The sequence below is a fragment of the Rattus norvegicus genome, chromosome 14 (genome assembly GCF_021556685.1).
Source record: "Rattus norvegicus strain SHRSP/BbbUtx chromosome 14, alternate assembly SHRSP_T2T, whole genome shotgun sequence".
Classification (NCBI taxonomy): Eukaryota; Metazoa; Chordata; class Mammalia; order Rodentia; family Muridae; genus Rattus; species Rattus norvegicus.
Window position 1 is genome coordinate 103,825,330 of NC_141547.1, and position 17,009 is coordinate 103,842,338.

Genomic DNA, 17,009 nt, shown 5'->3' on the forward strand with positions numbered 1-17,009 from the left:
CATTAAAGTGAAATTCTACATAAAGGGATAAAGAGAATATGTCCTAAATTACAGTTTTTCCATAGTTGTCATGTCCACACATAGAAAAATCTGATTCATAAGCTCGAGTCGGATCCTAAATCTGAAAGGCTGCAGCAGTCTCCTATTTGTTTGTGGGTTTTATGTGGCTGTCAAGGCTGGGTAGAATGCTGTAAGGTCATACTATCAGAGCAAAGCTAATAAAGATCATGGCAAGGGTAGACGCCACCGTGGAGGGATAGCGTGTGATTGTGTGCACTGTCAGTACAACATTACTAAATACTGTGTCTGCAACTTTAATTCTACAGCACACTAATAAACCAGATTCTGTTCTTTTAAAAAAATATATTTGAATTTATAATATATTTACATCTTTGAAGAAATCCTCTACTGTCACAATAGCACACTGCAATAAAGTCATGGATGTAGATTGAAAGTTCTATATTAGTTTTATAGATTCTACTGTGCATGAGTATGTTTATCTACAAGAATATTCCACAAAAGCTGCTTCATATCCAATATTTTTGCATCTCCCTGTGGCAGAAACATGGTCCATGGGTCATAAGTAGAAAATAATGACAATTAGAATCAGAATGTTGGTAGCATTTATTCACTCAGGAATAGCAGAAACTTCCATTTTTTCATTATTCTTTTAGCATCTGTAGTGGGTGACGACTGACAGAATCCTGGGGATCTAAGAGGGAGCGAGCGAGCACTTTGTATCCTAGATGTCCCACTCTGCTTCCCTGTGTCTGTGACAAAACTCTGACGCAAAGCGACTTGTAGGAGAAAAGGGTTTGTTTATCTCATGGGTTACATACATCATTGAGGCACGCCAAGGCAAGGAACTCAAGACAGGAACCTAGAAGCAGAAAACAAAGCAGAGTTCGTAAGGATGCTGTCACTGGCTTGCTCTCTGTGATTTGATCTGTCTTCTTAAACAAACACAGACTGCATGTCCAGGGATGATATCCCACCCAACTGTTGGGTAGTGTGCCCTCCAACATAAATCATTAGACAACTAAATGCCCCCAGATCCATGCCCACAAGCCAATCTGATGGAGTCTTTCCCTCAGTGCATATCCCAGCTTCCTAAATGATTCCTTCTAGTTTGTTTGCACGGACAAAAGTTAACCAGCGCTGGAGAAGAGGCAAAGGTGTCTTCTGCCACCCTGTACGGTAGGCTGAGGACAAGACGCATCTGATGTGCACATATGATTCCCTGTCTGCTAGTCAGCACCCTTGGGACGCACATACAAATTGTTCTGAATGCCATATCTCTATTATCTCTTTTGACTTGGAGCAAACAATCATGCTATCCTACAATGAACAGGAAGTTCATTGTGAGGTTGCTCAAGTTCAACATAAGCTACTTTATGCAATATGCTCCAGGAAAAAAAAAATCAGTGTGTGCATAAGGAGTAAATAAAATAAAAATGTCCAATCATCTATTAAATAATTTTGTGATTATTTTGATCACAGAACTAAGATCACATAGACTACCATTTGGTATTGATGGTCAAAGGTGCTTCCAATTGGATTGATTTTCCTCAAATACACAAAAGTAGACAGTATATATGCATTCATATGTATATGTATATATTATTATTGACTGTCATTATTACGGGATTACAAGCATTTTCCTTCCGTATTTGGAAAGAGTTTCAAAACATTTTAAAAACCAGATTCCAGTGAGGAAGTGTTCGAGCTTGAGAAGCCGTTTTCAGATCTATGGCTCACATGAAAGAGCTGTAGCTCACACATGGACTCCCATTGCTAGAAAGCCAAGCTACAGGAGCATCATGGAGGTTTGCTGCATGGCCAGAATGGTGAGCTCCAGGTTCACGGAGAGACTCTGCCTCAAAACAATATGGTAAAAAGTGAGAGAATTATAGGACACTCAGTAGCAGCCTCTGGGAGAGATGGGCACTGAGAGATTAATAATTAACTAGATTAGAATTTATGCAAGATCCTTCGGTTATTTCCTTTTTCTTCCTCCCCCACACTTTCTCTGTGATTCTTTCTGGGGTGTTTGTTTGTTTTTGTCTTTCCTCTTTGCTTTACTCTTGTTCTTCCTGAGACATGGTCTCACTTTGTAGCTGCGACTGATCTTGAACTCACAGTCCTCCTGCTTCCTTCCCACAACTGCTGGCATTGTAGCTGTGTGCCACCATAGCCCATGTCACCCGTCACCGATCTTCCTCTTTTTCTTTTCTCCCTCTTCTTTACTTCACCCTCTTGTTTAAGTTTGAGGTTGGAATGCGTATGCGTGTGTGTGTGTGTGTGTGTGTGTGTGTGTGTGTGTGTTTCATTTTTGCCACAATTAACATTTTCAATACCTAAAATAACTTTTAAATAACAATAATCCCATAAAGACAATTTCGGGTTGATGGGAAATCAGTAAAGCAGGTCTTGATAGTGCATGAATTAATCAATACAATGTATTTTGTCCTGTGGAAACTGCTAATACACATGAGGTTCACCACACAAGACTTCAGATGTGTCAAGCCTGACCTGTGTCTGGCTTGACTTCATTCCTCCAGAGGAGCAAGCCACGCCTCTTTCTCAGCACCATCAGAAGACATCCTTGTTTACCATCTAATCCCTGTGGACTCTGAAGGCACTAGGGAAAGTCATGAGCTAGGGAACTAAAGCAGAGTAGATTGGCCCTGTTTGCTATCCCTTGACAAGAGTCAGTATTTTTAAAGTAATTATATATTAAATTCTGTTATTTTCATAATTTCAAAGAGAACACTAATACAGATGGATCCCCTGTGCTGGTATTTCTTTGACATATATATATAAAGGTTTTCTTGTTCTTGCCTGTTGACTGCAGCAGGACATCAGTACATTCTTACCTAAATTCCTACACGGTATATATTATTTCTGCCATCATCTTCCACTTGTAAATAACAACAAAGAGAATTGAAATCTGTTTCAATCCTCCATATATGTTTAAGGCATTGCTCCTCTGTTCAAATGAAACCAGTTCTCATCTCACCAGAGTCAAACTCACGCCACACTCTTGCCTGTTTTCTTAACGCATGCCGTTGAATGCTGTCAGTTTTATGGGGTCCTTGCACCCATGCTCCGTTGTTCTTGCACTCATTCCCGTCATAAGAATTGTTCTATATCTACTACATTGTCTGCACATGCTTAACTCACTGGCCAATGGTTTCTTGACTCCTTCAACTTTTTGCTTCACATCCACTTTGCTTTCTTCCCTCTTGCCTGCGCCTATGCAGTTTCTACTTGTGTCTTCAAATCTGCATTCGAGTCTGATTGATCCTACGATGCTACATTACAGCTTTAAAGATTTTGTGCCTCAAAAACTCCTGGTACCCTGTAAGTCACTGAAGCATGGTGGCTCAACCTTTGCCATCCATTGTTGTTTGTTTCCTGATTTGATAGAAACGAATAGCTAATTTGCAATGTTTCCAAAGCCTCTGTCTATACCTGCCCAGTAAGATGTCATTTACACACTCTTCACCTCTCTGCGGTTTCCCCACTAAAGAGGCAGGGCAAAGAGGCTGAGTAAGGTCAGATGCTTAACTAATTGAACTGGCCTTGAGCTTACTATTGCTTCCCATGGGTTCAGTTGTTCAAAATTCAAGTTTTCCTGATACAATTTATTTCTATAGTCATAGGTGTAGTCCTGGTAGATATAAAACATGCAGATTTCTACCAAGTAGCTTCAAAAGTTAGTGGAAAAGTTAGGAAACGCACACATATTTACTTCATGAGTTGCTTTGCTTTGTTTTTTCATGTTTAACTTACTTATTTACTTTACATCCTGCTCACTGCCCCCTTCCCAGTCACCCCCTCCCACATCTTCCCCATTCTCTCTCCCCTTCTGCTTTGAGCAAATGGGGAACCCACTGGGTGTCTCCTCCACCCTGGCACTTAAAATCTCTCTGAGGCTATGTGCTTCTTCTCCCACTGAGGCCAGACCATGGACCCCAGCTAGAAGAACATACCCCACTTGCAGGCTTTTGGGGTATTCCCCTTTCCATTGTTCAGGATCCACATGAAGTTCAAGCTGCACATCTTGGTAGCTTTGTTTTAATGGCTTTGTATAGGGTGTTAGTGCGGTAGCACATACCTGGGATGCTTCCTGGCATCGGATTCTTTGTAAGCCTGACCTGGTGTTCTAGATCATCTGGACATTCCCTGGAGAAGGCATCCTGAATTGTTTGTATCTGCCTTCCTTTTCTGGGTAACCGATAACAAATTCTATTTTTATTCCCTCAATCTACCAATCATGATCAATTTGTCTTGGTTTGTTCCCAGGCTTTAGTTGCCTATTGGGAAATATTTTTCTTTAAAAGACTATTAATTCATAAGTGGTATTATAATAGTCTCTCTTCTTTTATGCAGCTGGCTTTCTCTCCTTGATCGCGTGCATTATTTTAGGAACTAGGCCTCTGGTACCCATCACAGGCTAGTGAGCTAATATACCCAGTGATATTTACTATCAGTATCTAAGGAAGAAAGGCAGACTTTGGCTCCCTCGTGGCCAGAAGTCCTGGCATAGAGTTTGCTCCCTCCTCTCTTTATCTCAGAGGAGCCACGAGATGTTTCAAGGGCAGAGGCTATGTCTGGCTGAACGCGTTGCATTCATAGAGCAATATTCTTTCAAACAGAGTGAACTGCCTTTAAATAATGCCTGTGGGTGCTAGACAGAATTTTCTAGACCTACAAGTCAAGTGACTCTTAAGATTTCCTGGTTTCTTCAGGTCCTATACCACATTTTGAATGCTGGAATTCCCCCCTCAAAAAAAAAAAATACCCAAAGTACAAAAGATCAGAACTTAAAGAAAACTCCATTTTCTTATTGCTCCACAATCACTGTCTCTCAGGCTCTTTTGAAACCTGCCAGCAATAAACTTCTGCGGCTTTCTAACTCTGCTAGCTAGATCCATTTCCAAATATGAAAAAGACCAGGGAAGCTTGTCCTCTTTTAAGGTCTCTGCTTCCCCAGTCGTGAAAATGTCCTTCTCCTTATTGTTAGTAGATTTGTGCTTTGCCCTAGTCCACATCGAGCAGTCTATTTCATAGTCAAGCTACACTATGAGGAATAATAGTGTGAGCATATTTATGGGAAAGTGTGGTGTTTTCTTTCTTTCCCTCCCACAGGAAGATACGTAGAAGAGAACTGTGGTCGTTACTTATTTTTATTCCTCCTGCTTATACCCAAAGAATTTCTGAGCTAGTTTAGTTGAGGCACGGGTGTTCTCACAATGTTGCCGCTCATTCTTTCTGTGTCCCAGTCAATCCTTTCTTTATCCCCGGCACCCCTGCACTGACACTGACACATTGATGTTCTCCTTCTGAGAATTAGCCTATCACATTCATTTACATCCACTTAATTGCTGCTGCTATTGTTTAGTCCGTTAACCTCCAGCTAGGGTGCAATTCACATGAACACTGGGGAAGCACAACCATTCGATTAGTTCTGCAAAGTAGATTAAAATCTTAGGCCTAATTGGAGACTGTCCATACCACTGCCTGTTTTCCAGCTCTGGGTTGAACATGCAGCACATCTTCAAGCAAGGGTTCTCAGCTAGAATATGGCAGCTCTGACTGGTGTGGATAGTGGTTTGGGAGTGTGCCCTGTGCAGCGCACTGTGCTAGGAGCAATGCTGGCAATTATCATCAGCCCAGTTTCTGCCAGCACCTTCTAATGGGTTTTCTATTAGCAGCTTGCCTGATTGGTCCTTGTAAGGAGTACACATGCACTGGAGAACCCGACCCCCCTAATGTAATATGATTACATTATTACTTTGCCAAATTCGTAGGAATTTCATTTTAGAATGGAGTTGCTCTTTAAAATCCTTATGAAATAGTTGTATAGTTCATGGGAGGGGAATGAGAATCAGGAACATGAGTGTGACTTATAAATGCCACTTGACTCAGAGCACAAGGCCATGTTGGGTAAGACTAATTTATACTGAGCAGGTTTGGTGTGACAGCAAGCCTGCTTTGGTAACTAAGTCATGGCATAAAGTAAAAAGGGAAGTCTTAACATTTTCTTGGAAACGTGTGTCTCTGCTTCCTTTCTGCTAAACTGGGGTACTTTAAGATGAAGGTTTGGCTTTGCTTGCTTGTTTGTTGTTGATTTTGAGACAGGTTTTTCTGTGTAGCCCAGGTTGTCCTGGAACCTGTTCTGTAGATCAGGCTGTCCTCAAATTCAGAGATCCACCTGCTTCTGCCTCTTGAGTACTGGGTCTAAAGGCATGTTCCACATTAGCCGACTGATGCTTTCAGATGTTTCATTATGCTTTATCTAGAGGAAAACACACTTAGACCCCTACATAAGAATTCAAGATGTGGGGTTGGGGATTTAGCTCAGTGGTAGAGCACTTGCCTAGCAAGCGCAAGGCCCTGGGTTCAGTCCCCAGCTCCGAAAAAAAAAAAAAGAAAAAAAAAAGAATTCAAGATATGGGTGTAGATTAGATTTCCTCGTTTAATTTAAATGCTTGTCTCAACTTCTACTCAGTCAATTTCTCTGGCACATTTTCTAATGTCCTAAAGTCTATCTAACTGATAACACTCAACTCTACTCAAGATGTATGGCCTAGCATTCTTATGATGCCATTCTGGCTAATTTGGTGGTTTGTGTGTATGGGGAACATCATTTACAAATATGACCGCTGCATATAAGCAGTGCTTACATTGAGCTTCAGAGCCAATCTGAGATGCGATCTAATAGCAATCACATCATATAAATCACATCAGTTAATTGTCTCAACAGAAAACATGTTTTACATCTCTTTAAAGATTGACTGAGGCTCGGAAGGGTTCAGTGACCCATATGGGGTAACACAGTCATGTGTAAGAAACCAGTGGATTGAATTCGAAATGCCTGCAAGACTGCCTCATTCCTACATCCTCCCAAAGAAGACAAAAAGGATAAGGTGCATCCTCAAGGAGGATTCACAAGATGGGAAAGAAGGGAGTCAGTGTTTCTCAGCACATTTGGTGGCAGTGTCACAGCATCAGCAACAGGAACATTGATGCAAAGGATGAAGACACTGTGGTAGAGCTTGTTAATACTAGAGGCCCCAGAGAGACAAATAAAAACCAGGACACGTATAGCAGCTGGAGAATTCCTATCTGCTTGGGAATAGGACAAGGGATACACTGAGGCTGACTTGAGATCCAACAAAGCCTTATTGCTGAGTCTCCTCTGAACATACCAAACAAGGGAAATATCAAAATTCCCTTGTATTTTCTACAAAGGCTGAAGAAATGGAAATTACACACGAGGCCACAAGTAGTGCCGGTTATGGACCAAAGACTGGACAGTTTATGGATGCCCTGCCCTCTTCTCCCTGACTTGCCTTCCCAGTAAACTCAAAAGAGGGGAACAAGAGAGAGGAAGAAGGGAACCAAAGACACAAAATTATAATTATCCTTCACATTGGAGGAGCCCCTTGGGAAAAACACAAGTAGAGGTTCCATTTTATGGTGAAACATTTTCACTAAGAATCAAGGCAGAAAACTGTTTCCTAAAATAAACTCCTGTTTATAACTTTATGAGTATATTATAGTCACTATGGATGCATGGCCTTCATTTCAGAGTCCTTGGGCTTCATGAAGGTGGCTGCCACAGGAAAGTAGAGGCACAGGAAGAAAATAAGACACCTGTCCCTACCCTACCTCTTGTCACATCATTGTATTTTAGGGCCCTCACATGCGAACATTTACAGCATCTTCATATTTCTACAGTCTGGTGCCTCAAGGCTCAGGGCACATATACCACTGGTAATGATTATGCAAAAAAGCACAACCCAGGGGAGAGGCAATTACAAGCCATGTGTCTTATTTACCATTCTCATTGATGTGACAAAGTACCTGGGCTGGTAACCTAAAGAAGGAACTTATTTTGACTCATGGTTTCATGGGGTTTTCTCCATGACTGTTCATCCCTGTTTGGGCAGAACTCCATGGAAAAGGAATATGCTCTTGCAGAGAAAACTATTCACCCCGTTGTAACAGGAATTAGAGCCAAAAAAGACTGGGGATTGGGTTTACCTTTAAAGACCTGTCTACAGTGACATACTTTTTCTACCTTCTAAAGTTTCCAGTGTCTCAAAACAGTTCTACCAGCCAGGGCGAAACTATTTAATACAGGAACCTACAGTTGCTGGTTCATATTCAAATCCTAACACCCTGAATGTAGGTCAGGAACTACATGGGCAGGGGATCTGAAGTCCTCAAATAAGTAGGGGATCGGGATTCACTTGAAAACATCCACTAGTTCTTTGGACACTTGACACTTTAAAAATGAATACTTGGGGCTAGAGAGGTAAAACTTATAGCCCAGCAAAGCATAGTTCTCAAGGCAGGGACAATTTTGTCCTGTATCTTAATGCACTACTATACAAAACCCTGAACCAACATACCCTGTTTAGGCACCATACTTCTATCTTGCCAATTCAATAGTCACCAAGCATTTCAGGTGGCTATTATCATATCAGAACACATGGAAATCTGAGCAGGGCAAAGCCAGGTTTGTAATGTACAGCCAGATCCTTAAAGTTGGGAACATATACACTAACCTACTTTATTTTTAAAATAGTTAAATGTCTTTGAAGCTCTCCCCCAGTTCACAGTGTCTACACATAAAACACATGAATGAAGAATCAAATTGCCAGAAAAGAAAGGAATAATTTTGAAACCCATTAAACATTAAACTTTTCTAATGCACACACACAAACACACACACACACACACACACACACACACACACACACACGAGAAATAGAGACAAAGAGACAGAGATAACAGGCAGAGAAGCTTTTCAATATTTTACTAATTAAGTACTTAATTCAAAAGAAATTCTAATGCAAGACTCTGTTCCCTGCCTCCAGCTACCTGTAGATAGAGAAGTGGATAAACCAGTTGCTGCAGGGCACTTTTCTGTGTGGTCTGGCTCTCGGTTTCACACACAGTGACTCATCTTCAGCCCTACTGAAGAAAATAGCTTCCTCTGAGAGGATCGTTTCTATTGACCAAATTTAGTGTTCTCTCCCAGTGCCCTACACATGGCTTCAGTGTGGTATAAGGGTTCAAGTACGTGAGTTCTCTAACAACAGGACTCAGAAACAGAAAGGAAACATAGAGTTTATTAAGCAAATGTGAGGAAACATATTCATTACCAGCCTAGTCAATGGCATACCAGCTATTCTCCATAGCCCCTGTAGCCAAGAGTTTAACCCAATTTCTCATTCGGTGGTTTCTAAAACTGTATGAATATTTATCAGTGCTGTAGTGGTTTATGGAGAACTTGTGATATTTCAAACCTTGAGCTCATTACAGTTCATGAACTCCACTCTTGCCGTGCGACGATCTTGTGAGACCTGTACCCATTGTCCCACTGCAGTTATCTTTGTAAGGATGAGAGCATGGTAGTTGGAGAAGTTAAGTAACATGTCTAAATTCACATTGCTAAGGCATAGAGTCTATGTCGGAGCCACACACCAAGATCCAAGAGGCCTTCACCTCAGGGCTTGTTCGCATGTGTCAAACATTTATGAAAGACAAAAGAGGAAGCAAATATGCGTTTGCCATTTAATAGTGGTGGATGAATGAATAGTGGATGAATGAAGAGAGTGAGTCAGTATCAGTATGGGATAATGGGAACCATATTAAACTTTCTATCTGAAACAAGTGAAAACAAAAGTAGCACATACATACACATACATGGACATATAATTATATTTACATATTAATCATTTTGCTATATCTACAGTTGAGGACATAGTTTAGGGCATTGACATTAGGCAACAAAACAATAACTGTATGAAATGCAGCAAACATATAGCTCTGACTGTTCTACATTAGGCTCTTGCCATTGTGATTGGGCTCTAGGAGAGGAGGCAAGCTGCTCTACTCTTAAGTGTTTTATAAAGAAAAAAGGAAATGTGTGTCAACTCAATGACTCGACCATACATGCATAGCTATAGTGGCACTTGTGCTATCCCCAAACTGGAACCAGATCTATTACATGACTAGGATACAGCATGCCCAAGAGTTCATTGGTCCTCAGTAATAGAAATGATCTGTATGACAAAGTAGATGAATCACAGATAACTTTCCCAGAGGAAAAACCTGAACAACACAAAAGAGGGCACATTGTATGGTCAATTTATGTAAAATTCTTAAAACTGCAAATGACTCTGAAGTTAGAAGGTGGATAGCAGTAGCCTGGGTACAGGAATGAAGGGAGATGGCACAGGGATGCTAGAAAACTTTGAAGGTGATGATCTTTTCATTGCTAACAACAGATCATTGTCTTACCTGTAATGGTGTCTTTGTAGGTACTTCTTATGTCTGAATTTGTCAAACTATACACTTTAAATATGTACAATTTATGTTACATCAGTTCTGCTGAAATTAGGCTGTTTTTTTAAAGCTGAATGCTTTATTAATATCATGAAAAGTTTCTGTATTTTTTTTGTTTTATAAGTACAGTGTATAAAATGTATAAGAGTAGAAATATAAACTGGGTGATGGTGGTGCTTGTCTTTGATCCCAGCACTCAGCAGGCAGAGGCAAGTGGATCTCTGTGAATTCAAGATCTACAAAGTGAGTATCAGGACATCCAGGGCTACACACAAGGAAACCCTGTCTTGAAAAAACAAAACAAAACAGAAAAGTGTAGAAAAGTAATTTCTCACATGCAACAGTGATATTCAATACCCCAAATTGGGTGTCATGATTACTCCTTCTGAGTAACAAATTGTCCCCAGTGGAGTAGCATAAAGTAGCCCTATGCTGCGTAATGGTGTCTGTATTAGCACGTAGGGCACAGTGCTTCATGACATTCAGTGTCTGGATACATGGTGGCTCCTCTGTCACTTGCCTCTATGTGCTGTCAGCGTAGAGGATAGCCAGACTTCTGATGAATCATCTCCAGACTGCCAAGGGAGGTCCAGGAGAAAGCTGTGTCTTTCCATCATTTCACTCCATCATTTCTGTTTGAAACTGATATAAAGATTTGCCCAGGTTTAAGGTGAAAGAATGAAAACCCACACATCAGTGGATCAAGCTCAACATATTTTTCAACAGCGGAACAAAAACACATGGACGGAAATATGTAGTGACACAGTCTATTTGTTTGTTCGTTTGTTTGTTTATCTGAAACTGGGTCTATCTATTTTATAACCTTAGCTCTCCTGAAATTCACCAGGCTGGCTTAGAACTCACCGTGATCTTCCTGCCTCCTTCTCCCAAGTGCTAGGATCAAAGGCGTGCTCTACCATGCCCAGAGAATGGAGCAAATTTAAAGTTTTAATCTGTCATACAGTATCTGTGTCATCTATCTGAATAAATGAGCATCAATTGTTTGGACTTTGCTGTTTCAGGGGTGCTCGTCCTACAGAGGGCTCATCTTTTCTTACAATAAGAAAGCAAGGAAGAGCACATTATCACAAATGGTAACAAATGTGTAATTTAATAAGATAAATCCAGGAGAAGTAGGGATAAGGGCTACTTGGCATAGAAGGTTGACGTCTTGGAGAAGATGTCTCGTGTTTTCAGTATCAGCTGAATGATGAGCAATTCTTGTCTTGGCTTGTAGTAGATCCTGTCCAGCTGTGGTCAATCAGGTCAGGATTTAGTGACTAATGAACAGCACTAACATGATCTATGACTTTACTCACAACCTTACTGTAGGCTATTGGATGTCATCATTACTGCTTCTGAATAACAAATTCAGAAGACCCAGTCTCTCACTCCAGGCTGGTATCAAGCAAGTCCCAGAGAACCTCTTGTTGTAGGTGCTCGTAGACATTCCTAGTTTTCATATGGATTCTGGGTATGTAAGCTTAGGTCCTCATGTGTCCAGAAAAGTTTTTTACTATCTGAGCCATCTCTCTAGTCCCTAAATTCTATTTCAACATGAAATTTTAGAGCCAGGAGTAAACTCAGAGATCCTTTAAATAATTTATTAAGGATAATAGCCCTGTTTATTACGTCTCTGAAAGTTCACATGAGATTACAGATACTTACTCTGGTATTCTATATGGAGGAGATTGTGGAAGTCAGTTCAGTGGGAATAAGTTCATTGGCAAAATATTTTGTGATGCAAAATGAAGAGTTTGCTTGCATACATGTTAAACCTCCCACAGTGCCTTCATATTTAGGAAGCACCAACCTTGTCTATTATTTTTATGCACTGGTAGATTTTGGCACTTCTGTGATTTCCTTTGTTATGTGATTTGCTATGTCTACTAATCCTGAAGAAATAAATCCACAGTAAATAAACAGATTGACATTTGTCCGGCAAGAATATATACACTGAAGTCTTAGTACATTTGTTACAAAAACAGGAAAGGAGAAATGAGAAACCCACTCCTTAATAAAACTTTCAATTAGCTCTCTCCCCCTCCCCTTCTTCTCCCTCCTCTTTCTCTCCTGCCCCTTCTTCTCCCTCTGTTTCTCTCTGTCTGTCTGTCTGTCTGTCTGTCTGTCTGTCTGTCTGTCTGAGTGTCTGTCTGTCTGTCTCTGTGTCTCTGTCTTTGTCAATCTGTCAGTCTGTCTCTGTCTCTGTCTTTCTGTCTGTCTGTCTGTCTGTCTCTCTCTCTCTCTCTCTCTCACACACACACATACACACACACACACACACACACACACACACACACACACACATCTGTGTTTCTCTTGATAATAAATATGCCAAAAGGAGTTAAGTCCAGGATTCAGAACTAGGAACCCTTCCATCAAAGATGAGCTGCTAATCATGAAGTAAGAAAGAGAAAAGCCATTTGCTTTTTCTGTGCCTCTGCCATGTCCTACCAGGCCTGCCTGAGCATCCGCAGAGTTCAGTGGTAATTAAAGCAACAGTGTTGTGAGAAAAGTGTGAATTACTTTTACAGAGAGCCTTGGATGTTGCTCCTGACTGACAAAGCACAGTGGGGTGCCTCTGCTGGGTATTAAAGAGTGACAGTAGTCCCCCACAGAAGGTGGCTTCCCAGCACAATGCAAAATTGTGACTTTTCACAAGTTGCTATCTCTGCCACAATCTAAGTTATCAGCTCAAATTTTAGATTTGTATTTTTTTGTTTTGGCACGTCTGTGAGCAAGACTATGTCGCATTCAGGAAATGTGCTCTGCTTGCTGGGAATTATGGGAGCTAAGCTGTATGTTCTGTTTTTCTTTTCCCTGGATTTTACTTTTTACTCCATTATGGAATTATTTCAACCTTAAAAGTTATTGAAAATAGTAAGGAAAGAGTAAGGAAGGAGTCACATAACCCTCATAGCAAGGTATTCTGATGTTAACTATCAAGGCTATATCTGTCATTTTCATTAAAAAATAATTATTGTGTGAGGGCACGCATGTGGCATGTGGCATGAAACTTGTATGGAAGCCAGAAGATAACCTGTGAGAGTTGTTTTTCTCCTTCTATTATGTGGGTCTCAGGGCTTAAAATCAGGTCATTGGGCTTAGCTGCAAGTGCTTTTCACGGGGGACATCTCACCCACCCTTTTCTATCATTTCTTTTAGGAAGTGATGTCACTCTGTGGACAATGCCTAACATACACAGCTTTGTGCTCTCAGAACAGAAGCATCCACATAGATGGCCTCCGCCCAACCCAATCAGGAAACAGTCAGAAACCATCAGATGTTGCTCTATGTGGCTGAGCTCCTTGTTGAGCCAGCTCCCACACAGATGTGACACATTGTTGATTCTGCTTCTTATCTAGCAACAGAGGGAAAACGTCATTAGCCAAGTCTAATAAACTACCTTCTGCCGAAGCAAGAGAGTAAAATAGCTAACTAGACTATTAATCACTTTTCCTTTCATAAGCCGGCAACACTGTGAGAGTTACTGAGTCAGCTTCGCACTGCACGTGTGGAAGTCTATGGAAAGGTATCTGGTATATGAACCTGAAATGGTGATGTTTTCAGAGGGTAGAAAAGAAATAACACACTGGTAATATGCATGTCTACTTTTTTGCTTAACACACTGACCATGAGTAAATAGACAAAAGTGACCCTCACCCAGTGTGAACAGAGTAGTGTGCGAATCTGTGGGCTTGGCTATAGGTAACAAAGGTGGCTGAAAAATTGGACAACAGACTCCCGATGTCTACATTTATGAACTGTGCAACTCCAATCTCCTCAGAAAAAAAAAATGTTATAAAACATATTCTCATATTCTTTTGAAGGTCAGGAAAACTTAAAATGTAAAGGACGTTTTTAGCAAAATGTCTTGCATTTAGGATGTAATTGACAAGCCTACCTTGTCATTGGTGCCATCAAACTAGGTGCTATGACAAAGCATGTGACTCACAGAGTTTTTTTTTTTTTATTGTTAGATATTCTGAGTATCTGTCAATGAGCAGTGGAGGGATATTTTTAAGTAAAAGGCTATGAATTGGCATTGAGGAGATGAGACTGGAAAATGCCAGACAATGGATGGTTTCAATAGACAACAGTCATATAAACACAACAACTGGGGTGTTCCAAAGGACACTCTTTCACCCCACTAGTGCAAAGTCTAATTAGTACGTAATAGCATACTCATTTACAATTGACATAATCCCACCTCTTCTCAGGCCAAGCTGTCAGGCCCATGACACTGTAAAATTCCTGACATTAAACATTTGTTGTAAACTGATCCTTCCAAAAGTAACTTATCTAAAACTGAGAAGGCAAGAAAGGTAGAAATTACTCAGAAATAATAACAAAAGGCCACTTCTCAAGTCTTTCAGAGAAAAGGGCCCAAACTGCTTTGGGGGAGAGATTCACGGTATTTTATTAGGCTGAGAGTACATTCTGTACAAGGGGAAAAAAGCATGAACCACCAACCCCAGAGTGATGAAAAGCAAAATGGGTAAGGAAAAAAATGCCCTCAATTGACACAGCTATTTTCATCCCATCAAATCAGCCATCTGTTCTTGACGCAGTTTATTATCATTAGGAAGACTTTCTGAATTCAGACATGGTGATGAGGAAAGATGAAGAATTAACAGATAAATAACCAATTTGGAAAATTCAGGCTAAGACCCTTTTCCTCAATTTCCACTCCATCCTTCCTCTCTGCCCCAATTATCACAAGCAAAGCTTCAGTGATATGAGTCATTATTGTGTTGTTTTTCTCTCCCTCACATAAGCACAACAAACCGTACACACTAGGCTTGCACTGAATGATACAAAGATGATCGATAAGAACAAAAAAGAAATACATTTCGAATGTTAAAAATGGCTGCATAAACTAAGACTGACAGGGGACACAGGAAAAGGTCAGGGAATTAAATACTAGGACATGGAGTCTAAAGACACCAATGCTCTCCTTCTGGGATTCATTCATGTACCTTGCACCAGGAATGCTTAGAAAAGAGATCCTCTGAAATCACCATGGAGTACCTCCGACAGCCCTGTGTGGAATAACAGAGAGACAAAGTAAACGGTGAAAACTAATAATAAAGGGAAAATATTGAAGTCCTATGACTGCCACCAAATTCATATAGTAAAGCTGGAAATTCACAAAAGTTAAGCTCATAAATTCGAGAAAAAAGCAGCTAAAATAAAACTCTTGACAAATATCAACAGACCTATTTAAAATTATCCAAGCTGGTTATTTTATCTACTTAATGTCAAAATAAGTTTGATTCTTCCTCAAATAGTTCAAAGATTTAATGATGTTAGATTTATAATACTCTAGCACATAGATTTTGAATCAAGCTTGTGATAATACTTTTTAACTACAAACATAAAATGCTAAGAACAGTAATCCTTAATGTTAAGCCCTGCAGATTTCTTCCCCAAATTTCTTGTATCCTAACACTCAGAGAAGCCAGACATAGTGGCTCACATCTGTAGTCCCCATTCTGAAGAAGCTAAGGCTAGAAGACTACCATGAAATAGAGAAGGAGACTCTAAACAAACAAATAAACAAGCTAATATCTAGAACATCTTGTGTGTGTCCTTTCTTTGGTTACATTCTGATAATCGTTTATGTTTGATGGTTATTAATTGCTAAAGATACTTTCTGTAACTCCTCATTTTACAACCTTGGTGCTGTATCATTGCAGGTGACATACCCCATTCTCACGTTCATCTAGCCTTTGTCTCTTTCCTCCTTAGTGCACCCTTTGTTTCCTTTGTTGGGACAGCAAAGCAAAATAGCTTCATGGTCACTCTACCACAATACAGATCACCTTAACAAATGTATGTTGAGAAGGTTCTGTGCTAGACACTTGTCCTTAACATCCTAGATCAGAAAACAAGCAAACAAACCAAAAAACGAAACAAAAGAATTGTAGGCCAAATCAGCTTGACGTCTGTATGTAGATTTCTATGATCAGATTTTGTTAGCACACAGACCTCCAATATATGTGCATATTGTGTATAACTTAGACAGTAATGAAGAAAGTTAAGTAGCTTAAAATATTTGTTTCCTGGCTCTTTATAGGAAATGCTGATGTACTCCAGGTCCACCTCCAACTGTTTCACTTGTCTCTTCTTGTCTTAACATATATGCTATTGATTTCTTGTGGTCTTAGTGACTCTATCCACAAAAATGGACACTGTTTGAACTTTGACCAGTTTCTGATCTGCCTGCTTAGCTTAGTCTCATACACACACACACACACACACACACACACACACACACAGAGAGAGAGAGAGAGAGAGAGAGAGAGAGAAATGACCAGTTAACAATAACAAATTATTTTTTCCAGAAGCAACCTTTTCCTAACTTTTAATCAATGACAAATAAACCTTCATCTTCTTTCATTTTCCTTCAACATATGGATAACAAGGAATAAAAGAAGGAAGGAAGGAAAGAAGAAAGGAAGGAAGGAAGGTAGGAAAGAAGGAACAGGCTCATATATTTATGTCCAATCAAATACTCCTGCTTCTATTGCCACCATCTCATCTTGGGTTCCCAAGTCCTTTACTTTGACTCTCATAGCTAAATACTAATGCTTTGGAGTCTCTTGCATTCACAACTCTTTTTCTTTCAATCTCTATCA

The 17,009-nt window shown here is 40.2% G+C and overlaps 1 protein-coding gene across 4 annotated transcripts in view; it reads right to left on the reverse strand.

Annotated features, from left to right (window-relative positions):
* Positions 1 to 600: 600 nt before the first annotated feature.
* LOC100909672 (uncharacterized) overlaps positions 601 to 17,009 on the reverse strand; it is a 550,676-nt gene continuing 534,267 nt past the window's right edge. For 2 of the 4 annotated variants that reach the window (XR_015637207.1, XM_087584607.1), the window contains one exon: positions 14,316 to 15,410. The gene's annotated coding sequence lies outside the window, so the exon portion shown is untranslated. Of the gene's footprint in view, positions 881 to 10,434; positions 11,011 to 14,315; positions 15,411 to 17,009 lie in introns of those variants that run through there. The other 2 variants (XR_015637208.1, XR_015637209.1) reach the window with 2 other exon arrangements.